The 25036-nt window shown below is 52.5% G+C and overlaps 1 protein-coding gene and 1 long non-coding RNA gene across 2 annotated transcripts in view; one reads left to right on the forward strand and one right to left on the reverse strand.

The window, feature by feature from the left end:
• LARGE1 (LARGE xylosyl- and glucuronyltransferase 1) overlaps positions 1–25036 on the reverse strand; it is a 461643-nt gene that overhangs the window by 399238 nt on the left and 37369 nt on the right. The window lies entirely within an intron of this gene.
• On the forward strand, positions 5111–17662 carry LOC118499179. The gene is made up of 3 exons (XR_004901705.1): positions 5111–5127; positions 12542–12547; positions 16467–17662. It is a non-coding gene; the product is annotated as an uncharacterized LOC118499179 (long non-coding RNA).

The raw sequence follows: 25036 nt of genomic DNA on the forward strand, positions 1-25036 counted from the left end.
TAATAAAAAATAAAATTAAAAATAGATTTGCCATTGCCTTTTTAATGAAACTAGTAGCTGTGCTGGCTTAGAGGGGAAATGATATATTTCTCGGGATTTTTTAAATATTGATTTGAGCAGTGCCAGAAAAAAAAAAAGTTACTAATATTCACCTCCGGAGAAATTGTAACCTTGCTTCTTCCCCCACGCCTCCGCCACGCACCTAGGCTGCCAACACAGCCCCCCCCCCACCACCGGCACGACACAAACCCGCTGAACCTGGGCCCGTGCAGGTAACACAGAACACGAGGTGCAGCCAGACAGGTGTGTGCCGAATAAGAAAAATGACTGAGCCCAGCACTGTCCTCCAGCATTTTCTGCGATGATGTACATGTTCCACCTTCGTGCTGTCCAGCGTGGTAGGTAGCCTAGCTGCACAGGACGACTGAGACGAGAAACTAAATTATTTTATTTTATTTTATTTTAATTAATTTAGAGTAGCCACGTGTGGCCAGTGGTTGCTGCATCGGGGAGCAGCACAGACGTCAGCCTTACGGAATCCCTGCGGCACATCTGGTATTGCTCTCTCCCACGTGTATTTTCTACCTCAGCTGCTCTCCAGGTCGGGAATCGGTCGGTGCCCCTGGGCTCCTGCACGTGCGGGTCCAGAATTTCCACTCCTAGCCTGCCTGGTAGACTCCTTTTCCTCCAGAAAACCCAGCCCAGGTTCCACCTCTTCTGTGCAGCCTTCCTGGCTCTCCCTTCTCTCCTCCCCACACGTGAGACTGGGTCAGCCCTGCTTTTGCAGCGCCTCTGTGCTTGGGTCTACTTCTGTGGACGTGCTCACCACACTGCAGCGGGGGACGCGCCTGTGCCCTCCACAGTGGAAGCAACAGAACGTGGCGGCGAACTCTGGAGAGAGGGGGCGCTCTGGAGACAGCTGGCTGCCTCGTGGCAAAACGGGATGATTAACGGTAACTCTCCCTGACAGTTGTTGCAAAGACACGATGGCCACATGCAGCTGAAACATTGGCAAGGTGCCTAACAAGGAGCAAGTCAATAACATGGAGCCCCTATGCTTGATTTTTCATTAAATTATTAGGCTGTGCACCTTTGAGTGTGTGCTGGGTCTTAGCCACCCCTGTGACTCAGAGTAAGAGCATACAGTAGGCACTCATTAAAGACTAGAATGACGAATTTATGCCTCCAGCGGATGGATGCCAGCCTCGTTCTAAATGTCGAACTAAGACACCCAAGAAGAGGTCTCCGCAGGGTTAACTGGGGGCAGAGGGATGGGGATGCGGGTCAAGCAAAGATCTTTATGGGGCTTATTCAGACGGCACCCAAACTCACGGCCACTGCCACCCGCCCCGTGTGGCCCACCACCAACCCACACCCTCCCAACCTGGCCGAAACTGTACCACGATGTTCCTGATGGAGGTCAGTCCTATTCTGCAGGTCTGGGGGACGGTAACCAAAGTTTAAGGGCCACTGAACATCAGCACGAGAGATACATTTAAGCGGCTCTAGGCTCCAACAATCCGTCAGTGCCTTTCCCCCTCATCCTCCAGGTTACCTATCCACTTACCTCTTTTTGTAGGTGCGTATCTGGGTAAGTGGGGAGGATGGGGGGAGAAACCCCTCAGTTGACAGACCCAGTCCTACGAGCCTGCATTCTAGGTGTGCTGCTCCACCTGTGCACCTGGGGCACCTCCGGAGCCCCTCTGAGGCCTCCGGGTTCTACTGAAGGCAAATAAAAGATTGAGCAGCGTGTGAAACAAGTGTTAAAAATGAGTAAGTGCTCAACAGACAGGCTTTCCAGCCCGAGTAGAGTCCCAGTGCGATTGTTCATTTCCCAGGTTCCATGTTATCCTCCCGCTACAAGGCTCCCTGGCCCAGGCACTCGGCTGGGTTGACTAAGGGAACGAGTCAGGGAGCTTGGAACACAGCAGCAAGCGCTTTGCACGCAAGAGCGAGTTCAGCCCAGCCTCCACTTCGGGGGAAAGCAGCTCCGGAAACCAGAACTCAGGAGACCTGTCTCCTCGGGGACCCTGTGCGGGTGAGGGCCACAGAGTAACCAGTAGCATGGCAGAGAGGTCCAAGGAACCTCTAACAGGAGGTCCGGGGCTCTGGAAGGTGCCCACAGTGTGACCTTGGGCATATCCCCTTCCCCCTCTGGGCTTCGGTTTCCCTGTTGACAAAATTTGGGGGGTGGTTTCTAAACTTTGTTTTTCCAGCAGCAAAACTCCTCTCCGCCCCAAACAAAATCTATGAGGAAACTCCAAGATATAAAACACTCCAGTGGAACCGCCATGATCGAGGTACACTTGTGGGACTTGTGAAGCCCCACCACCTACGTGCTTGGGCCCGTCTCCCGGACTCCTGGAGACTCGGCGGGCTGTGCTTGCGAGCCAGCTCGCCTTTCTGAGGTCCCACCAAGTGGAAACATTTTACTGACAATGGACCTTGTGATGCCTAGCTATATGGAACGGATCAGAAATAGACCGGATTGATAACTATTTCATTTAAGATGTTTACTATAGAAAATGTCAGGCACATGCGGAATAAGAGGGAATCGCTAATAGCTATGACCCTGCCTCAACAATGCCCAAGGGGTGGCCAGTCACGTTCCCTCCTCACCCTCCCCATTCCCATGTCCCTGAGAGTCTTTTGAAGAAAATCCCCAGTAGAGCATCACGTGGCCAGGTTCATGACCCCACCAGGAAAAACCACATTAATTCCTATATTATGAACTGTGTTCCCTGCACTGCACTTTACATCCCCGTGGCTTATTCATGACACATCTATACCTTTGTCCACCTCTTTGCCCATCCCCCCACCGCCCCACCCTGGGGCAACTCCGTTTGTTCTCCATTTCTACGAGTCTGTTTGCTTTGTTTTGTTTGTTTCTTTGTTTCATTTTTTAGAGTCCACATGGACTCCTCCTGGTGATCACTTTGTAAGGTGTACAGACGTCAACAAAACACTGTGTCGTCCTGGCTGGCGTAGCTCAGTGGATTGAGTAGCTCAATGGATTGAGCGTGGGCTGCGAACCAAAGCATCGCAGGTTTGATTCCCAGTCAGGGCACATGCCTGGGTTGCAGGCCACAGCCCCCAGCAACCGCACATTGATGTCTCTCTCTCTCTCTCTCTCTCTCTCTCTCTCTCTCTCTCCCTCCCCTCCCTCTCTAAAAATAAATAAATAAATAATTTTTAAAAACACCGTGTCATATGTACATCTGAAACTAATAGAACTCTGTATGCCAACTTAAATCAAAAAGAGCTTCACACGACAAAATTAAACTTTTTTTTTTGTTTATCATCATCTCACATTTAAAGTCCCTGCTCCTTACGATTTTCATTTGATGAAGGGCTGGGTCCGTTTTCCACAGTTTCCCACGGCCTGGCTTTTCATGAGCATCACTGCCTGTCATTCCCCGTGTATGCACCTCTGCCCCCGTGAGCCCAGCGATTCCATCACCACCACATCGAGGGTCTTCACCAGCCCACCCGGGTCACCCAATGCCCGGTCGTTTCTCTGTCTCCGCTGCTGGCAGCCGTGGAGGGCCGCTTTCTGCATGAGATGGATTACGTTTCAGTTTCCTACGTATCTTCCAGTATGTTTCATACACACACACATACATGACATTATCCCCTTCTAATGTTTACCCCAATTGTATCAAACCCTACGATTCAGAAACATTTTATTTAACACGAAATTGTTAATATTTTTAAATTAGAATTCGAGAAGGCACCCTTTACACATTAACAATACTGATTACAGTTTCAATGCTAGCAATTCGCACTTTAAATTCTGGCCTTTGTCCAGAATGGTGCATTTACACGGTACGTGACTGCCAACCAGCTGCGGAATAAACGAGCAACACCATGAAGTCCCGCTGACGTCTAAGGAATGGATGCGGGGATGCCATCGACTGGCCGGCGGGGCGGCCCCATCGGAGGCACCGTGTGTGAGGGTCTGCTACAAATTCCCACCCAATTGTCTTCTCGGATTATAAATCAGGAAAAACCAAGCACATCTTGTTTTTCACCACTTCGCACTGTTTTTTTTAAGCAATTGTTTAAAAAAAATAAGAAGCAGAAGGACTCCATCTTTTGCTACCTTAACTCACTCATTCATCAGTTTTCTCCCCCCACCACATTGCTTAAGTATAAGCCATTGCCCTAGATCAATAATCAATCCAGCAATGCCTGCTGCCCCCACTAATGGCAACAAAAGTAACCGCCTGTTTCCACGGAGCAGAGTCTTAAGAACTCTGAAACATCAATGCTTCACCACCAGGAACTTCTTTGGTGGAAATCGACCACTGTCCTTGGCCAGTTCCTAGTCCCATGAAAGAAGCCAGAGACATGAGCAATCAAAACAAAATCAGGCAACATAGATTTTTTTTTTAAGTCCTCTGTGGGTTCGTTTACTAGACGTACACACGAACACCAGTCTCTGCCGTGAAAGCTCAGGCTGCAAACAAGTGGGCGTTCATCGGGAAGAGACTAATCAAAAATCTCCCTCCCGGCCTATCTCGGCCGCCCCAATCCTTTTCATTACAAATGCACTCACACCCAAAGTACAGGGTGCAGACCAGTGATTTTTCAAACCAGTGTGCTGCGAGAGTTTTGACAACATGCAATACCTGACTGTTTAGTCAGAGGCACTCGCCTCTTTTCTCTTAGACTGTCCAATAAAAAAATGACAACAGCCAGCCCTGGCTGGTGTAGCTCAGTGGATTGAGCATGGGCTGCAGACCAAAGTGTCGCAGGTTTGATTCCCAGTCAGGGTACATACCTGGGTTGCAGGCCATGACCCCCAGCAACTGCACATTGATGTTTCTCTCTCTTTCTTTCTCCCTCCCTTCCCTCTCTAAAAATAAATAGAATCTTTAAAAAAAATGACAATAGCCAACACAACAGTAGCCATCCAGTGTGACTTGGTCAAAATTATACCCATATTTTTGTCATATCGGCAAAAAAATATCTTTTGTTGTGCCGCCGAAGGTTAGTGATTACTTCACTGTGCCAGGAGATGGAAACGGCAGAGAATCGCTGGTGTAGGGTAACGGGGACGAGGAGGTGGCGAAGCGGTGTGAGACCCGGCTCCTGGGACCCGGCTCGTGGGACCCAGAGCGCAGGGTAAGGAAGGGCAGGTGCTGAGAGGATCCGGCCAGCAGCTCTGTCCTGCTTCTCCACCGCGCAGGGCCCACCGAGTCCACCCGAGTGATAACCACCCCCTTCCGCATTAACGCAGAGAGGGCAAGAGGCCCCCTGTAACCTGTTCCCCCACCTCAGGAGCCCACCCCAGCCTGGCCCGGGGGGCTGCCTGGGACAAAGAAGAGAAGGGGGCATTCCTGAAGTCGTACTGAGACAGAGACGCCGGTGCCAGGCACTGCGTCCCTTACATCCTACTGGTTTCAGCAAAGGCACGCCCACCGGACAGTGAAGATCCCTGATTCTGAATTAGCTGCTATTCGACCAGGGACTCAAGGCAAGTCCCTTGGGTCCACCCCCAGGGGGAGGGGGGTTAGATTCAGGTTTTTGATCCAGCCCGAACTAGTCCAGGGCAAATAACTTAGATCTGAGACACCTTTTCGGATCTCCAAATTGGAGGACCATTTCCACAACCTTCTAGGCTCTCTAAAAGGATTAGAAAGGCTAATTCACAGTAACAGCTAATTCCTTTCTCCCCCATTCCCTGCCCCTTGCACTCACTCCGCTTCCGTGGTATTCATCCGCATGCCCCATCCACTTGGTCTGCACCCAGTCACCACGGACTGTCCCGTTCTCTCAGCGGGCACCTGCTCTGTCACAGGGGGCTGTGCACAGGAAGACGAGCAGGGTATATTGGCCCTGGACCATTTTGGGACCACGGGCAATAGTGTGTCATCAGTCCCAATCCTCAGGCAGTGCCTTTACCTCTCCGGGTCACCCCAGAACAGGACACTGCATCAAAATAAACCTGCTCCCCACGTCCCAGCTCCAGCAGACACACGTACCCACACTCAAAGGTCCATGTCACGGACACCCCAACCACCTGGGTGGCCTGGCAAGCAAATGTTTTATCATGAACCAGTACCTCTCCACTGCCCCCATCTAGCACCCCACCAGCCTCACCATACCTTCAACAGCACCCGTATTTCCGGGGTGAGGTGGGTTCTGGAGACAATGGCAAGAACTCCAGCATCCTGCAACAGGCCCAAGTTAGAACTGTAACCTTCAAACAGGCAACTGGGTGCCTTATTAACGCTTGCTGACAACTCACTGTGTACTAGGCATGGGGCGAAGAATTTTAAATACAGGCTCCAGCACAAATAACATCCCTTTTTTATTGCAAAATCATAAGCAGGTAATTCTGTAACATATCACCCCGTTCAAGCACACCATATGACATTTTAGGCGAAATGTTCAAATTAACACTATAAATCATCACACCCATATTATTACCCTACCAACCACACTCAAGCAGGCCTTACCTCTGCTGGACCCTGTGTATGAATTCCTTTGGTTCTCATTACAAACCCCTGGTGCGGACACGGTTGTTATCTCCATTTGCCACCCGAGGAAGCAAAAAGGCATGAATGACCAGACAGCAGGTCACAGGGGGCCACGCCATTGCCTCTGCAGGCTTAGGTCTTTCCTGACTGACAACAGACAGGGACCCACACTTCTGTCTGCAAAACCGTGGCAGCCACAACCCCATGCATTTAAACCCATCAGGAGAAAAGGCATATTAACTCTCTAGATGGATAAGAAGATCCAGGCCCTGACCCAGGCCCCACTTCCGCCAGGGACATGACCTTCAAACAGGAACCTCCCCTCTTCCAACCTCGGCTTCCATCTAAGATAGGAGGGTCCTAGGTCACAGCTCTTGTATGGTAGGGTTATCTGTGAGGACATCAGACAGCAGTCTTAAGACGTTGGGACTGGGGTCAGAAGGACCTAGTGGAAATCTAGCTCGGTGACTGTGGGGACGGGGGGAGGGGGGGGTGCAATTTAGCCTTTCTAGGCCTCGGTTTCTTCATTTGCAAAGGCAGGTAACAAGGGACTTGTTGTAAATGCTAGATGAAGCTATGCATGCAAATGCTGAATACAGTGTCTGGCATATAATACCCAACAAATGGTAGACGGAGGTGGTATTATTATTATTATTATTATTATTGCCATTGTTGTTATCATCATTGACACATTATTATTAATCATCGAGACCTGAAATTCCACAGAAGAAACTCTCACCCCTTCAGTCCAGGAAGACTCTCTAATCTTATATGGAAGGATAATCCAGCTCACACATTTTCCAGTGTAAATCCTTGAACAACTAAAATTACAGCTGACTCAGAGTGAAGGAGACAGGGTAGATGGTTAGAGGAGGAAGATGGGTCCTGATGGTGGGCGGGGCCTTGTTGGCTTCCCGCCCATTATAATCCCGCCCCACCCCCAGCATGCCCCTCTTACCACGCTACTCCTCCCAACACCCTGCAGGCAACCTAAAGGGTCTTTAAAAACAGCACTCCACCCAACAAGTCCACATCCGATGGAGGATCACGGCAAGGTTCCTGTGGCAACTGTGCTTTCTAAAGTTTGGGTAGGGGAAGACAGAGGGTCACTTGGCACCTGGAGTTTGTTTTATGAAACACCTTAAACCTGCCTGTGATTTTCCCTCCACAATTACAAGGAGGCCCTACTTGACCATTTAGAAAGCGCTGTCCCAGGTGACCTATTATGTGAAGTAAGGAGACATCACTGACTATTTTTTACAAATTAAAAGTCTAACAATTAGAGTTTAGTGCCCATCTGTAGAAAAACCAGGATAAGGCCTCGGGTCTCCTGACTTCGCACCAGGCTCTTCTTGGGACCTGCACTGCGTGGGGGTTGGGCCTTCTCTCTGTCAGCAGGCCCTAGGCTGTCCCGCTCCCCCAGGAGCCGCCATGCTTCAAGGCACGGGCACCCCGTCATCCTGGAGGGTTTCGACCATTGAGAGCAGGTGTGACTTAGCCCTCCAGTGGCGCTGCGAGCTCCTCGAAGCAGGTTCCTGTGAACACACTTGGATAGCTCTTAAGTAGCAATCACCTTAGTGCACAATGAGTTCACAAAAGCGTCATGATTACGAGTTGGAGCTTGGAAGTCACCACAGAATCACTTGTGACTTAAGAGGACAAAGACCTAAGTTTGAATCCCAGTGCTAATGCTGCTTAGCTGTGTGATCTTAGCAGAGGGGCTTAACCTCTCTGTGACCTCAGTTCCTCATGTTCCATGGAGTGACAGCATTTATCTCGCGAGGTTCCTGTGAGGATGAAGGAGAGCTGGATACAGGTGACACTGTACGTTCTAGAAAACTGAATGCTGTCATTATCATTAACATTGTGATCAACACTATCAATCAACATGATCACATTTTTATGGTTAATAAAACCACGTGTGGGGCCCAGCGTGTGGCCCAGCACCACACGGCAAGTCGGTGCGGCAGCTCAGGGTGGAATTCCCAGCTGCCACCTCCCTCTTCTCCTTCTTTTCCTGTCTCCGCAATGCATATCACACAGCAAGTGCTTAGCACTACTCAGAAATTACAGAATGTGGCAACTGGAGGGAAACCTAGTGAGTCATCTGGTCAACCCTCTCATTTCGCAAATTAGAAAATTCAGGGCCAGCAGATAACGCCTCTGTTCAATATCATTCAGCTAGTAATAAGAACCTACACATTGGTGTAGCAATGCCTAATTACAAAGTTTTATTCACCAGGAGACAAGATAGTGAAGCATCCAGGCAAAGACCACCAGGAACACAACAGAGGTCAAGCAAATGAGTTTTTTAGGCCAAGGATAACCACAGGCGTCTCAGTGAGAGGATGACAGGGGATCCTCATTATGTAATTTGGGCTCATTCAATGATTGGGGGGAGGGTTCAAAGAAGCATAGTTTTGCTCTAGTCACAGGGGTCTCCAACCTTTTGGCATCTCTGCGTCACACTGGAAGAGGAGTTATCTTGGGCCACATATTAAATATATTTTGACAAGTAATCACAAAAAATCTCAAAATGGTTTAAGTAAATTCACGATTTTGTGTTGAGCCACATTCACAGCCATCCTGGGCCGCATACAGCCCGCGGCCAGCAGGTTGGCCACCCCTGCGAGTCCAGTGGGTGCTGACGTAAAGCAGGAATTCTGTGGCCAGGCGTCCTTGCAGTGTTTACCTAGAAGGCAGGAGGCACAGAGCAGGGCTTGAGCTTGTAATCAGCAAAGAAACAGCAGTCCCTCGTGTGGGCTGAGCGAGGGGCGTGTTTGGTCGCTTTTGTGGCCTCCAGTTGTTCTTGTTTTCATCTGTGCTTAGTTCTGATTCGGGAGAGGTCTTGTTTTTGTCATCACCGTCACGGAATGGCCTTGCTGCATGTCAGTGTGCTGGGAAAGTCTTCATCCCAGCAGGAGACCACCAGGGCCTAGCCACCACAGGCGGGCCAGCTCCACGCTGACAGCAGCCAGAAGTTGCTGGGGTTTTTTCTTTGCTCAGTAATTTGTTCGACAATTCACAACCCCTGTTTTTGTCAGGGAACGTGAAGGAGTGCTCGCTTTCAAGTAAATAAGAAGCCAACCCTTAATAAGGTTACATTCCAGTGGGGGAAAGAGTTAATTAAAAATAAACATAACACATTAAAAATGTCAATCCTATTATGGGTTGGAAGGTGATAAATCCTGACTGGTGTGGCTCAGTGGGTTGGGGGTCGTTCTGCAAACCAAAGGGTCACTGGTTCAATTCCCGGTCGGGGCGCATGCCTGGGTTACGGGGTCGGTCCCCAGTTGTGGCAGGTGCAAAGGCAACTGATTGATGTTTCTCTCACACATTGCTATTTCTCTCCTCCCTCCCTTCCTCTCTGTCTAAAAGAAAATAAATAAAATCTTTTTTAAAAAAGGTGATAAGGGCTGGGGAAATAAAAAAAACACAGAGCAAAGGGGCCTGGAAATGGCAGGCATGGGTGGCAGTGATACACAGGCTCCTCCACAGGATGTGTAAACACAGGCTTGCAGGAGGTGAAGCAGGTAACCATAGCAAGCAACTCAAAGAGAAATCAGCCTTTCAGGAATAAGAAAAGTGAGACTTGGAGAGGTGAGAGGTGAGGGACCAGACTGCCCAGCAATGACACGGTGCAACCAGGGAGCCCCGGGGTCCCCAGGTTCTCTGCCACCAGCTGCCTTTCCAACACAAACCGGATCCAAGGTCATCCTGGTGCAGGACAGACTCCAGACTCAGGGGCGAAAGCGTGAGCTCTGACGTCAGAAAGAGGCTCCGCTTTCTCATACCCTCCCAGGTTTACAACACGTCTGTGTACCCATACTGTAGGGGAGCAGAAGACACCACCCCCAAATCCGCCGCTCTGCACAAGGACCATGTTGAGCAGAAGGCATTGAGGAAAAAGCAGACACAGGCTGGCTCTCTGCCCTTTCCCGGTCGGTCTGAAAGCAGGGCAGACACTGCCCCATGAAGGGCCCCCCCGCCCTCCACACGGCAGTCGGGGGAGGTGGGAGGGGGAACAGGGCAACCTGGTCATCAGAGATGGATGGAGATGGCACCCAGGGAGTGTGTCTAAACAGACTTTGCTGAATAACCCCTTTCTATCATTAGTGCCCCCACACATTAGCCTTCCCACGATGCGCTGCCCCTAAAAAAGCTCCGCATCCCCTTTCCTTAGTGTTGCCACCTCTCTGCAAATGTATCCTTTGTCAGAACGGCATCTAAAAGCCTTTCATCCCAGCAGCTTCTGTGGGGATTTTCTGCTTCCTACGAAGCCCCCTCCCTCTACCCTTCTGCCACCTAAAACTTTTAACATTCAGTTCAATGCACACGCTTCTCCCCTGCTCACCTGCCAGCGCATTTCACAAGCCTGGCCTCTGAGTCTTAGAGGGGAGAGGAAACTCGTTCCCCCACTGTTCCAGCTCCATCTATGAAGTGCCTCCCTGTGGCAGCCGGGCCATCTCCCAGGCACGTCCCTCCGTATCGCAGTGACCCGAGGTGCAGCCCGACCACCGGCCTCCTCCTTCAACAAAGGCAGGCGTGAGGCTGTGAACGCTGGAGTCCCTGGTTCAGTGCCACACAGCTGGGAAGAGGCGGTTTATTTTCTAAGCCCCACTGCCTATTCCCTTCGCTGTAACTATTTTGCAAAACACCACACATCAGTGTGCTTACAGATATACGTGTGTGTGTGTGTGTGTGTGTGTGTGTGTGAGACCTACCTCGCAGAAAGTTGTGAGGCCTAAGTAAATATGCATAAGGTAGCAAGGACGCCTTCCTCCCCACGGAAACGGAGCTGGAACAAGCTTTGTGTCAGAAGCATGTTCACAGGAATGGGACTCTTCTGCATCTGTAGAGCCTGCCCGGGGTAGGAACAAACTATTCATTGGATGGATGGGTGGGTGGGTGGATAGATGGATGGATGGAAGGAAGCAAACTTCCTTCTGCTCTTTGCTCTCAATATTCCAGGGATCCTCCCGCCCCTCTACAGAATAACTCTGGGCTCAGCGAAGGACAAGAAGTGAGTGCAAAAGTGAAACTGCAGGCCCTGGCTGGCGTAGCTCAGTGGATTAAGCACGGGCTGCAAACCAAAGTGTCGCAGGTTCGATTCCCAGTCAGGGCATATGCCTGGGTTGCAGGCCATGACCCCCAGCAACCACACATTGATGTTTCTCTCTCTCTCCCTTCCCTCTCTAAAAATAAATAAATAAAATCTTAAAAAAAAAAACAGCGAAACTGCTCTCAGATGTCCCCAACCGAGTCCCAACCAGCCGGGCAGGACGAGGGCCAGGTGGAGGTGCCGCCCAGCCTCGCCGAACACTCTCTCCGATTCCAGACAAGATTTAAGTTGCCTCCTGGGAAGGCAGCCGTCTGCCAGGACACTCCAGAATGGAGTGTGGAATCCATTTGTAGAAAAAAGTAAATCAATAAAATAAACACATTCAAATAGGTAACACACAGCCATAGTTGATGAGTGCAATTATCAACGTCCTTAAATAAATAAGAGACACCTGCCCCGGGCGTAGGAGACGAGCCACGAGGAAGACGAGCCACTGACTGGTCAGGAAGCTCCGTCCCACACAGAACAAGCTCAGAAATAAAAGTGACCATTAATTACCTTAGCAGTTGCCGACAGCAACAACAATCTTGTCGAGGCAGCACCAGTTTCAGTTCCTCAGTGTGAAGGCCCCTTTTTATGGCTCAAGGGCTGACCTTTCACCCTTCCGCTCCCATGGCCCTCTGCCCCCAAGCTCCTTAGTTTTGAGAAAACACACAGTGAATTCCCCAGGGCTTCCATCAGGCGCCCTTCCTCATCTGACGGGTGACCTTGGCAGAAAAGAGGCCACTTGACAAATTCCAGGAAAGGAAAAACAAAACGTAATGGGAAAGACGGTCTAATCAGCAAGGCTAATTATAAAGAAAGCAAATCACTTTTTTCTCCCCAAGTGTCCCTGGTTTATTAAAAATAAATAAATAAATAAGTAAAGACCAATCTAACAAAGATGGCCTTTGTTACTTACTGGTCTGACTGAGAACAGAAGGAATCTTGGGAGGAGACAGTTGTGACTTATGCTACATAGAAAACCAAAAAACGTTAGCTTTTGAAAGTCATTCGTATATTTACAGGTGACACGTTTTAAAGTATGTTTATGTGCCAACTAGAAACGGAAAGCTGGGGAAGATGCTGGGGGTGCGGGGTGGTGGGGGGGGGGGGTACCACGTTGAGTCACGCAAGACTCTCCCTCCACTAGCCTTATGGCCCGGTAAAGACGACACACTTTATACCAGCTGACAGTGGCAGGCCCAGGGGCATTCAACAGAGAGGGGTGCTTTCCATCTGCGCAGGAGAGGGGGGTCTTTACGGACTGACATTTAAGCTGGACCTTGAAGGGTGAATGGGAGGTAGAGGGGTGGAGAGACAGAACACAACAGTACATGACAGAGCCAGGACTCAGCCCTGGACTCTGAGAAGAGCCTTCTGTCTCAGGGTTGCTCACTGCCGGCCTCCTGTGGACCCACCCCGGGCAACGAGTATGCATAAGGGTGGCCCCTGGCTTTAGAACAGAGACAGAGCCACACGGTCCAGGAGGCAGCGGGAGAGAGCTCTACCCCCAGACTTCCACTGAGGGGGTTCCAGAATGTTCCACGTGCAAATCCCCCAACAGTGAGCACTGAGTCGGGGCTGTCATGAGTCTCGGTGGCCGTGCTCCTCTAACAATGTTCTCCGTGCAGACTGCCACACACCCCTCCACAGAAGGGGGACAGGAACGCTTCCCCAGGCAACTAGCTTTGTGCGGGGGCTAGGCGGTCCCTTCCCTCTCGGGGCCTCGGTGAAGACCAATGAAAGGGCTGGAACAAAGCCCCTGAGGTCTGTGCAGCAACTGGGAATGGTAAAGAGGCATCTACCGACCACCAGCAGGGAGAGCGGATGCACAGGGCAAATCCCACTGGACCCGGGACTCAGGGTCATTCCCGGTCAACGTGAGGAAGCCATTCCGTCTTTGTCGGGGGAGAACCAGAGTGGGGCCCTGAGCTCAGAGGAGGCCAGTGCTGAGCCCGAGGCCGGCCCTCCCACCTCGAGCCAGGTGACAGTAGGCAAGTCACTTAAGCACAGTCTGCCCAGCAGAAAAAAACAGTGGTTTGCAAAGGCTACTGGGAGGATTTAGTAAAAAGGCCCCAGAAACGCTTCCTATCGTACCTGGCACACAACAAGTGCTCTACAAATGGTGGATGCACCTGTGTCATTTGTCTCTAAACACGGATCTGAAAAATGAACACGGCCCCTCCAAGTTACCTGTCAGATGAACCTGTCTGTAACTACTTTTCTTTTTCTTTTTCTTCCCATTGTTCTTTGGCTGAGAGCAAGCAGAAAAGGCTCCAATAGCCTCTTAAGTCACGGTTTGTGGGGCAGACAGAGCTCGGCAACCTCCGGGATTCCCCTCGTGGCCCACACGGCCCCTCTGTGTGAAGCTGGAAGCCCAAAGAAACGGGCTCTCCTCAAGGTCAGGAGAAAATCCACTATTAGCTTTTGATACTCAAACAGGAAGGAAGGAAGGAAGGAAGGAAGGGAGGGAGGGAGGGAGGGAGGCCCCCCCCAGAAAAAACACCCAAGAACAATAAAAAATAAAAATTAAAAAACCAATGAAAACCCAAAATGCTGGAGTTCAATGGGTTTGAGCAACAAACATTCCTGAGGGACATGCAACTCTAAGACGTGATGGGGTCCCTGAAAGAGAAAGCTAAATCGCATCCAGCTGGAGAGAAGCTACCAAGGAAACACTTATTTAAGCCTTTCTTACGGTTGTCCCTGTGTAGATGTTAGCAATTAGAAGTTAACGCTCCCCTATGGGAACAAAATCTTCTTTTAAACAGAAAATGGTAACAGATTAGATGGACAGGAGCTCCGGCATATCCCACAGGAGACCGTGCCCAGAATCACCGTATGCTCCGAGTGCCAGCCGTGCATCAGGCCCCGGGCTTGAGAAAAACCTACCCGCCGCAAGGGAGAGACCTCTGCCAACTCAGACCTGTAGCATGACAATGGCATATCACCATGCTTGCTACTTCCAGAACAGCGCCACAGGATAGTCAGCTTTGAAACACAGGAGGAAGGGCAAGGGTTTGACACAAGCCCCACCACCTGGGATTCAGTCAGTACCCTGAGAAAGTACACTGTGGGGAAATAAGGGGCCCCAGCAGAGTGGGAACAACAGGACTTCGGGTCTGCTTCTAGTGACAGAACCTGGATTCCACGAGGCTTCGGGGAGAAGCACTGTCCTCAAGGGGACCCGGGAGAAGGTCCAGAGTCAGCCCAGGCCTAACGAGGGCCAGGCGAAGGCTCCCGTCCACCCCCAGCGCAGACAGGGCGACTTTGGAGGCACACCGATGCAAACAGGAACGCCAGCATCGCCGTGTTCAACACAAATTAAATACTCCCGGCGGTGAGAAGGGAATACTGTCGAATATATAGCTACGTCCAAAGAGATACCTAATGAAAGTGTTCAAATGAACAAACGAACGAACGAATCAGTGAATGAATGAATGAGCTCAAAGGACCCATGTACAAGTAGTGGGCTGGGTCCTGGGTGATCCAGTTAATGACCCTACGGTGGGTGTGGCTAACGCAGACAGCTGTTGCCAGGTGACACTGATAAATGATCCTGGCGCAGTCTGCACACAGTGTTATGTATAAAAAGCTTAATCATCTTTAACCAGAATGACTAGGATGGAGACGGCATTTACATACATGCCCTCCGGCTTCTATTCTGGGCTCTGCTCTGACTCACGCGTCAGCTGGGGCTGCTCATGCCCTCCGTAGCACCCAGAGAGACCCGAGCCTGCTAAAGGAGCCAGCACTCACCTTTTGCACCTGGTAAATAGCCGTTCGCTGGTCCTGGACAAACCGAGCCACCCGAGAAGGAGGCATCCCACCGCCCAGGCAACTCCTACCCAGCCCGCAGGCTGCTCTGCTGGCCCGAGCAACCTTCATGCGGGGCCCGGTTCTATTGCTGACGGGGCAGGACTTTCCAGGGAGGAGGCACATGGCACCACATCTCTGTGCCTGTTTGTTTCCAAAACCTAAGAGCTCATTTTGGCAGGTGTGCAGCTCCCTGTGACACAGCTCAGCGCCGTGGGAGGGGGCTGTGTTGAGTCACTGGATCTGTGTCTCAGCAGCAGGAAGGGCCACAGCACGTTCCTTCAAGTCCTTCAGGCGCAGGCTCCCGTGCCATGTAGTAAGGAAAACAGTGTTCGCTGCACAATGGTGGAAATGAGGAAACTTAAATGAAGTGCCCAAGTGTTCGGGAGGAACTGGGTTATATTCTATCTATTCCAGTAGTATGTCAAGATGGGCAGACGACAGGAAGAGATGTGGTTCACGCTGCAAATATTGCCACTAGCTATCAGCCATCTGGTCTACCTCTGCTTCCCCCCACTTTCTGATCATTCATGGGAGGGGGCAGAAACGGACTCCTGTGCCCACCCTGTGATCCTTGCACACCACTTTCCCAGTGCTGCCACACCCGGGCTGCTTTTCCCCTGGCTGAAAGAGTACAAGGCGTTTGGAAACTCAGCACGAGAATTCATACCAGAATCCTTCATCTGCACAAGCCTTACTTCCATGTGGTCACAACAGGGACGCTTGCTTATTACAGGTCCCCCATGTCCGCGGGCAGATGGGCACACCACCTTGTAATCCTCAGGATCGGTGAGAGGGAGCTACCATGACCTGCCTCACCCTACGGAGTAACACCTGAGAAATGCCAGGTTTGGGAGGCTAGCTGCATATGGTTTATAGATGCACATTAAAATACATCAGCAAGTATTCACACAAAAATTCTCATCTTGAACATCACCACACTCCAGAACACACAGGACAGGTGACGTCTAAGGTGCTTCCTGTGTTTGATATTCTACAATGAGTTCTGCTAGGAGGTGACCCAGCTGGGGACGGGGGATGGGGTGTGGGGAGTGAGGTAGGGGGGCGGTGGCACACAGGGCTGCAGTGACAGAAATAATGCTCCTGACATCGCCTAAAATGATCTCCACCCAGTCCTCCCTTCCCCCATCATTCCCAGCACCCAGCACACCAGGCACGGCCTCCCCTTGCCTGCAGCCCTCTGCCGCACGTCCTTCACAGAATCGCAGGCAATTTCTATCCCCATCCAAGGGAACTCTTCCCGTCAAAAGCATTTCTGCATACTTCACTGGACTCACTCACTGAATGCCCCTTTCCAGTAGCTGCCTACAGCCCCTGGTCTTGTCCACCGAACATCACCAATCACGTCTGATGCCACTGGTTACTCATTTTCCGCATGGCTACCCCACGGCAACTGGGCTTACAGACACGACAGTGACCATGGCTGACCTTGAGGGGCTCCAAAACAAATGGGGGACATGAATTCACCTCAAAACTAAACGGGCTGCCTAAATGCTTTGACAGAATTATAAAAGATGATGGAAATTCGGGGCAGGAGTGGCGGATGACAAAGGCGGGAAGAGGGAAATAAAATCTATGAACTGGGCTGAAAGCTAACAGAATTTAGACAGGTAGAGCAAGTGCAGGGAGGAGAGGGAGATCCCTCAGTTCAAACTACTAGCTGTCGAAGTGCTCTCAACTCTCCAGGCCCCGCCCCTCAGACCCATTTCCTCCTTGGAGCCCCGCCCCTTCAGATTCGAGCCAACTGCTCAGACTAGGCCAACCCCCTCCCCTTGGCTTGTTCTAACCCTCAGGGCCAGCTCACCTTCCCCAGTCCCTGGGCCCTGACCCAACGCTGCACTCTCCAAGTTGGCATTAAGCGCGGCAGGGCTAAAATTAGGACTGTTTCCATAGATATCTAGACGTCTACGTAGCAAATCTGTTCAGCTCCCAAGTAGGGGGAAAAAAGATTTCTTTTTTTTCCATTCTGACTGTAAAGCAACTATGGGGTTCTGGAAATTCCAAACTGGCTCACATCTGGCACATGACCCTGAGGCTTGCCGACCCCGTGGGAAGGGAAAGAGGAGGTGTCTCGGGTCTGTGCAGGGGCACAGATGGGGCCCCCACTGAGCTGTGAGGCAGCAGCGTGAGAAGCACCCGCCTAGGCCACCAGTCCACACTCGCCCTCACTTCCTCCTGGAAGGGGGTCCCTTCCGGGAGGTGGTCCTGCCTCCTCCTCCTCCCACTTCAGAGACAGCAGATCCCTGTAAGATGCGTCACTCCATTCCATTCATACATGGGAAACCTCCCATTTTCATACACAGTTAAAGCATGAGGCTCAAAGAGGTTCAGGAAATGACCGTGGCCACCAGCAAAGGGCAGCCATTGTGCTAATGATGACAGGGTGACAATACCAGGCACAGCCGACCTTCACTGTTTTGTCCCAAGCTCTATGCTCACTGCTTCTCGTGGATTCTCTGGTTTCATCCTTGTATGGGTTGAATTGTGTCCTCCTAAAAAAGACATTCTGAAACCCTAGCCCCTAATTACTCACACTGTGACCTTATTTGGAAACAGTCACTGCAGATACAATGAGATGAGGTCACCCTGGAGGAGGGTGGGTCCTCTATCCAGTATGACTGGTGTCCTTATAAGAAGATGGTCACGCGAAGACAGACGCACAGAGAGAATACCCTATGATGCCAGGGGATGAGAGCAACGCATCTACAAGCCACGGGACACCAAGGTTGCCTGCAAACCACCAGGAGTGAAAAAAAGGCCAGAAAGATTCCCCCACGACTTCCCCAGGGAACACGGTCCTGCGGACAGACCTTGATCTCAGGCTTCCAGATCCCAGAGCTGTGACACAGTAAACTTCCGCTGTCTTGGGCCATCCAGTTGATGGCACTTCCCCCTGGCAGCCGCCGGGAACTGATACCAGCCCCGTCACAGTTCTATGAGGACTTAGGTACCCAAACAGTCAGGTTTTACACAGGAGAACATGAAGCTCAATTATGAGCGGTAACCAATATCAACCGGGCACTAACTCGTTTACTCCCCACAAAGAGCCTAACCCCACCACAACCCCACAGAGCTATCCCATGTTAAAGAAGAGGAAAGCGAGGCACAGAAAGGTTAAGAAATTTGCCCGAAGCCACACAACTCAGAAGTGATGGAGTCGGGATTCAAACCCACATTCAGAAGCTGGCTCTTACCTACTACGAGCACCTAAAGCCAGAAGAGAGCGCGTAATCTGGTCTTGAACCCTGGTGGTCTGGTTTCAAAGCCCACATCCCTGGCTTCTCTCTCAACTTTGTATCCCTACTGCCACACACAGAACGCTCTGCACTTAGTGGCCCTTACAACACTTACCTGGTGACACAAACTCGTTAATTAAATGGGCAGCGGCTTGCATACATCCCATTAGTTCCAATGAAATTCAAATTAGTTCATTTTAGCAGTTAAAACTGACCCAGGTCCACACGGACGAGCGAAACCAGGACGGGAGTGACTGGGTTGTTGAGAGAACTCGGCAGGCGGAGTGAAAGAGGCTCCTCTCTCTCAAAGCTTTTACGGATTAAGTCACTTCAGCCAACACTGAATGAGCACCCACTATGCACCAGCGCTGCATCAGGGAACGGGAGTGCAATAGACACAGCCCCAGCTCAGGAAGGACATGGAAACGGCCCAGCTGTCATACACCCCGGCCAGAATTACCACTGAGGTCAGAACCAAGGTGCTTCTGGAGGGGGGGACAGGTAGCCAAATCTGCCCAGAGCAGGGGACATTCGAACCGCATCTTCCCTTTCAAAGTCTTTTCCTATTTCAAGGCCAACGCCAACACCGCCGCTGTGTGCGCGCACACACCCCCCCCCCCGCCCCCCCCATCCTTCCCCTTCCTCCTTTGTCTCCTTCTCTCTGAACTTTTCCCTGAGATGCTGGACTTTTCACAACATGGACCACAGTGGTGACACACAGGACATTCAGACATATTCAATTTTCATAATTACTAATTCATAGTGAAGGGAACGGCATTCATTATTCGCCCTGAGAAAAAATATTTTCCGGGTCAGAGGCCTGCAAAACTAAAATGAATAGATAACGAGTCGTTGGTTATTGGCGTTAACTCAGCTCCACTCTCCTTCCTTTGCCGATACAGAAATACACTATTTCCCCATCCACGAGGAGCAAACAGCACTAGGAAAAACAGTGGGGGGCGGGGGTGGGAGGTGTGGCAGAAATGGAGCAGATGAGGGAGCCTGGGAGCCAAGGAGAAGGATCTAGAAGAGAGATGTGTCCCGGCACCCACCCTCCTGCCAGCCACACTCGCCCACCCTCAGGGTCACCACACACACACCCAGAGCTGGCACGGTCGCCGGGCGGCGCGCGGCTTAGTGGAAAGAATGCAGGCTCTGGCTTGGCCCTTCCTCGGTCACTCACCCCGTCAGAGCGGCGAGTGCATCTGCCTCACATCGTCACTCCGGATGGAGTGCGCCAGAGTCGCTCAGAGCCCCGTGTGCCACAGAGAAGACACACGAGAAATGTCAGCCTTCATGGGTGTTAACTCAGTCTTCACCACCCCAGATTTTCACTCGGGGCCTGGGCACACAGAGAACAGCTCCCCTTCTCCACTGCCATCGCCACCGCCACCAAAGCCATGGTACAAGCTCTGAGCAAGCCATTTATGTCCCTGGACCTGAATGTCCACACAAGTCCCCGTGCCACGTGTGGCAGAGATGTTGAGCGGGGGGCAGCGTGAGGCCAGCCGGGCTCCCAGTGGGAGCTGGCCTTCCTGGAGAGAACGTGGGGACCCTGGCAAAGACTCCTGGAACCGACCCAGCTGAGAACACACACACACACACACACACACACACATACACACCTTTTACAGGAACGCCTGGCCCTTGTACTAGAAAACGTGCCCACTCACCTCTGCCCTGCAACAGGGCGGCCCTGGAGGACAGGCTGGAACGGGCCGCCTCTCCCCGCCAGGCCGACCTAGGCGAGCTGGCAGGATCTGGCCCGGCGAGGGCGCGCACGCTCACGGCTGAAAAGGCTGGACTCCGTGTTTGAGTTTGTTAGTTCTGCACTGCCCACAAACAGCCCTTGGATCAGGCATGAGTAGTTCTTTTTTTAACCCCCCTGGCACGCGAGGCGCACGACAGGGGCAGCCTCCCTTAGCATGTGCTGTTCCCGGCCAGTGAGCCACACCGTGGAGTCCGTGTGGTCTCTCCTGAACGGGGACCTCCCCGCTCCCTGCTCCCTGCTCAGCAGTGAAGGCCGGGCACCCCTGGGATGTTCGAGGGCACCCAACAGCGGGCCTGACCATCATTGCCCACTGAGCCGGACTGGGTCAGCAAGTTCCGGCTCCCTCCACCCCCCTCCTCGCCACCCTCAGTGGGGACACGGCAGAACCAAGGAGCACTGAGTTAGGGGGCGGGAGGCTTTGCCAGGGCCCCACTGTGTGGCCAACAGTGGCCCTTAGTTGGCCAGTCAGGGGCCCCCATCAGGCGGCCTGTAGTCCACTCTGGCACTAAACCTGCAGGACCCCCCAGTCACCTTCATGTGCCATTCTTCACCCTCCCACTGCCAGCACCTCGAATTCCACCTGCTCCGTCCCTCCCGCCAGGCTGGGATCTGCCTCCCACTCCTGTCCTGCCTGCCTTCTCACGTCACACACAGCCAAGTGCAGGGCCCCAATGCCACCTCCCCGCCCCTCCTCTGCCCGTCCCCTCCCCTCTCAACCCCACTCCACCCCTTCCTCTCCTCTCCCCTCCCCACCCCACACTGCCTTTTCATCCCCCTCCCTCCTTCTTTATGCCCTTCTGGCCTTCTATTTCCCTGCCTCCACTCAGGGAACTTAGATGAAAAAATGGTACATTATTTCCACAGACTGCGCTACCTTTGTCAAAGCCAAAACCTCATCTTTCCTGGCTGATTCGGTCCTTTGTGAAGACTCCTGAGGACGAGCCATGAAAGGCGCTAAAGGTCCGAGGGGCACAGCCAGCCGGGGCTGCAGACACACCTCCCATGAAGGACGCGCGGGGAGCAGAGATCAGAGTGGGCCTTCGCTGCTCCGAAGACTCCACAGCGACTGCCCTCACTCAGCCAGGGACCTTCCAGGAGCACGTCAGCCGTGGCGAGAAGAGGCACAGCTCTGCCCTGATCCGACCTCAGAACTCTCAGGGAAGGTCTCAGGACTCGACCCAAACAACAGAGCAAAGGAAACACAGTGTCACTCAACAAACATTGACCATGCTTATTATCGTAAATGAGTATAAAATACACAAATCTACCCTGTTTGTACTGGAACTGTTTTTTTTTTTTGTGGGTAGGGGGTGACTGTTTTGGAAGTACATGTAACCATTAGGCGAGGCATCCTGGGTAAGCCAACAGCGATGGCTGTCCCCGCCACACGCCAGAGGCCCTGCACCCTGACAGCTCCGGTTTCAAAGGCCGCCTCTGCTGCTTCCTGGCTGTGAGGCCTCGGGCCGCAAACTGACCCTGGGTGTGCCTCAGTTTCCCGGTGTGTAAACTAGGGATGCCAACCTGTCTCGCACACACCAGACTGCTCAGAGACTGTGATGGACTGTGTGTGTGTCATCGTCATCATTGCCACACGATGCTCGCTGAGACTTCAACACGCCACACCGTCATCCACGTGCTCGACACGAACCCAGCTCCCGGAGCCAGTGGCTGCTGCGATCTCCATTTCACAGAGGGACAGAGGTGAGTAACTGGCCCAAGGTTGCCCAGGGGAGCCGAGAAGGCAGGGTGCACCGCTGGACCACCTGGCTCCGGTCACACTTTCCCGTCTCCAATGCCAGGCCCCGCGGCCAGCAGAGAGCAAGCCGCTCAGCAAACTCACTGGCCAGCAGTATTAGAGTAAGGTTGGCTTTATTTTTATAAGACCCATTGCCCAGAAGGATGACTTTATTTCGCCTTTTTGAATTAAATGTCAGTCCTAGAGGCACTGGACCCAGGGTAACAGCCTTTACCGCCGCCTGTTGTCTACCACCCCCGTATGGGGGAGAAAGCCCGGCTGAGAAACCGCCCGCGTGAGGCTTAACGGGTCAAGCGGCATTCTCCGAGCCAGAAAGGCTGTGGGCATCTGCATTCCAGAATAGTTGGCGAATCTTGCTGTGGTCGGGGCCAACTGCAGAACGACAGCCACCACCTGTCCCTCTCGACTGAGGAGCGGTGGGGGCAGAGGGCCGTGCCACAGGGAGAGCAAGGCTCCTGGGCCTGAAACCCATATGCCTACCTCCAGCCACTTCCGAGCGGCCCCGGGCTGGGCAGAGACAGCCCTGCTCACCTGCCACGCCGGCTCCATCCGCCGAGCCTTGACTGCTGCTGCGGAAACGCAAGGCGCGTGCGGAGGCGGCGGCCCAGGCAGGCCCCAGAGCAGGAGACCGGTGAATGCAGCTCGCACCTGGCAGCGCCCAGAGTGTGCACTTCGGTGGCAGGAAGCTGCTTGAATTCCTGTAATTGTAAGCTTCCTTTGCCAGAGCCTAGCATGCTTGTCAGCAGCAAGTAGAGCTGGAGATCAGGGGGCAAAGAGGACCCCACCTGCCCCACATGCTGAAGCCTGCTGCAGCCCCACCCCGGATGGGCTCCGCCAGCCAGGCCACTCTGGCAGCTAAGGCGTGGCCTTCAGTCCCCCTGGGCTTGGGAGTGTGCCTTCGGGATAAATCAGCACCCTGGGGGCTCTAAGAGTGGGGTGGCTGGTCCCTCCTCTGCAGTGTCACAGCAGCTGCCCCCAAGATACAGATCAGTCCTGCAATCTCAGCCTCAACCTGTGGATTTCAGACAACAGATCAGAGAAGACAACATAGGGGCCGGCCAGGAACACAGGCCCAGGAGCACGATAGCTCCTCTGGGTGTGAATCACTCATCCATTCTCAAGCCGCAAGACCCAGGCATGCTGCAGGACTTCCGTGAGCCTCAGTGTCTCATCCGTGCAATGGACACAAGAACCAGGTTGGAGAGACACCAACCCCGGAGAGCATCGGGGATGCAGGGCTGAAACACACCGGGCCCCCAAACTCCAGCCTCTGGGACTTGCTCGAAAGCGAAGGAAGGCACACGAAGGCAGCCTGTGGAGTCAGAAGTCGGGACAGCAGTTCCCATGGGGACGGGGGGAGCAAAGGGACAGTGGGCGGAGCAGTGCTGGTGATGTCCTGCTTCTTGATGTGGGAGCTGGCTAGGAAGGTGGATTCCCTGTGTGAAAATACACCAAGGTGCACATTTATGCACTCAGCACCTGACTGCTTGTATAATGTTGTATTTCAACTTTTAAAACTTACTAGCAAGACATGCCCTGGCTGGTGTGGCTCAGTGGATTGAGCAGCTGCCTGCGAAACGAAAGGCTGCCGGTTCAGTTCCCAGTGGGGGCACATGCCTGGGTTGCGAGCCAGGCCCCCAGCTGGAGGCATGCAAGAGGCAACCAAGAGATGTTTCTCTCCCTCCCTTTCCCTCTCTCTAAAAATAAGTAAATAAAATCTTTTTAGAAAATGTACTAGGAAAACAAACCAGAAACAGCTTTCGCATAGGACACATAAGCTGGCCTATCTTTACAAAAACTCTGGATCTGAACGTGCAGGTCCTCTTCCCACGTGACCCCCTTCCCCCGGGGCTGTAACTGAAAGGCCACTGCACAACAGCACAGTCCTGGTTTCGGGCCCCACAGTGGACTCAGGGATCATCCCATCCAGTGATGCCCACGCAGCCTCACTGACTTTCGCAAGTATTTACCGAGCAGCTAAGGTGTACCAGGGATGGATCGAGATATGAATAAAAACTAAGAAAGCCTCTTCTTTAAAAAACAAACAAACAAAAAACCTCATACCGTGAGCCTGAAGAGAAGGGAACAGGTGCCACTTACTGAGGCCCCACTGTGTGCAATGGTGCCCAGGGTGGTGCATTTGCCACGTAATGTCGCCTTAACACTGTTGCAAAGGTTCGGGCTTGTCCAGATGGTCCCCGGGGGCAAAAGGTGGGCATTCCTGCCCCCGGCCCTCTGATGCAAACCACCCAGGTCATGCCAAGTGGAAGCCCAAAGCCTTTTCTAAGATTTGCTTTTTCTCCTCCAAGGTGTGCTGTGGCAACTAGCACAGCAGGGCTCTGGGGACAAATGACCTGGGACCAAACCTCAGCTGTGTGACTTTGGATGCCTTAACTGCTCGTGCCTCAGTTTCCCCATTTCTGCAATGGAAGAAATGATGACCTCTCAGGGGTCTGAGGGTTAAATGAGACGGTTCCGCCAGACGTCTGGAACAGAGCTCAGCACACAGCCAGCACGCGGTGTACTTTGGCTGCTATTGTTTCCACGGCCTCTGTGAATTCCAGTGAGGTTACCCCAGCCTTCGTTTCCCACAGGAATCCAGAACGCTTAGGCCTCCGCCGTGACCTCCGCTGGGCAGTGACCGCCCCGCCCCTCTCAGGAAGGGGACCAAATAAAGAAGGAGAGAGAAAGACGGAGGGATGAGGATAAGAGAGAAGGGAGGAAGAAACCTCATGTTCCCCGTAGAGCCACTTGATTTGTGGCTTGCCCTCCCCCCGAGACCCGTACTGTCCCAATTCGGTCGCCATAAGCCACATGTGGCCCCCAAACACCTAAAATGTGACTGTC

This window comes from Phyllostomus discolor, chromosome 2 (genome assembly GCF_004126475.2).
Source record: "Phyllostomus discolor isolate MPI-MPIP mPhyDis1 chromosome 2, mPhyDis1.pri.v3, whole genome shotgun sequence".
NCBI lineage: Eukaryota > Metazoa > Chordata > Mammalia > Chiroptera > Phyllostomidae > Phyllostomus > Phyllostomus discolor.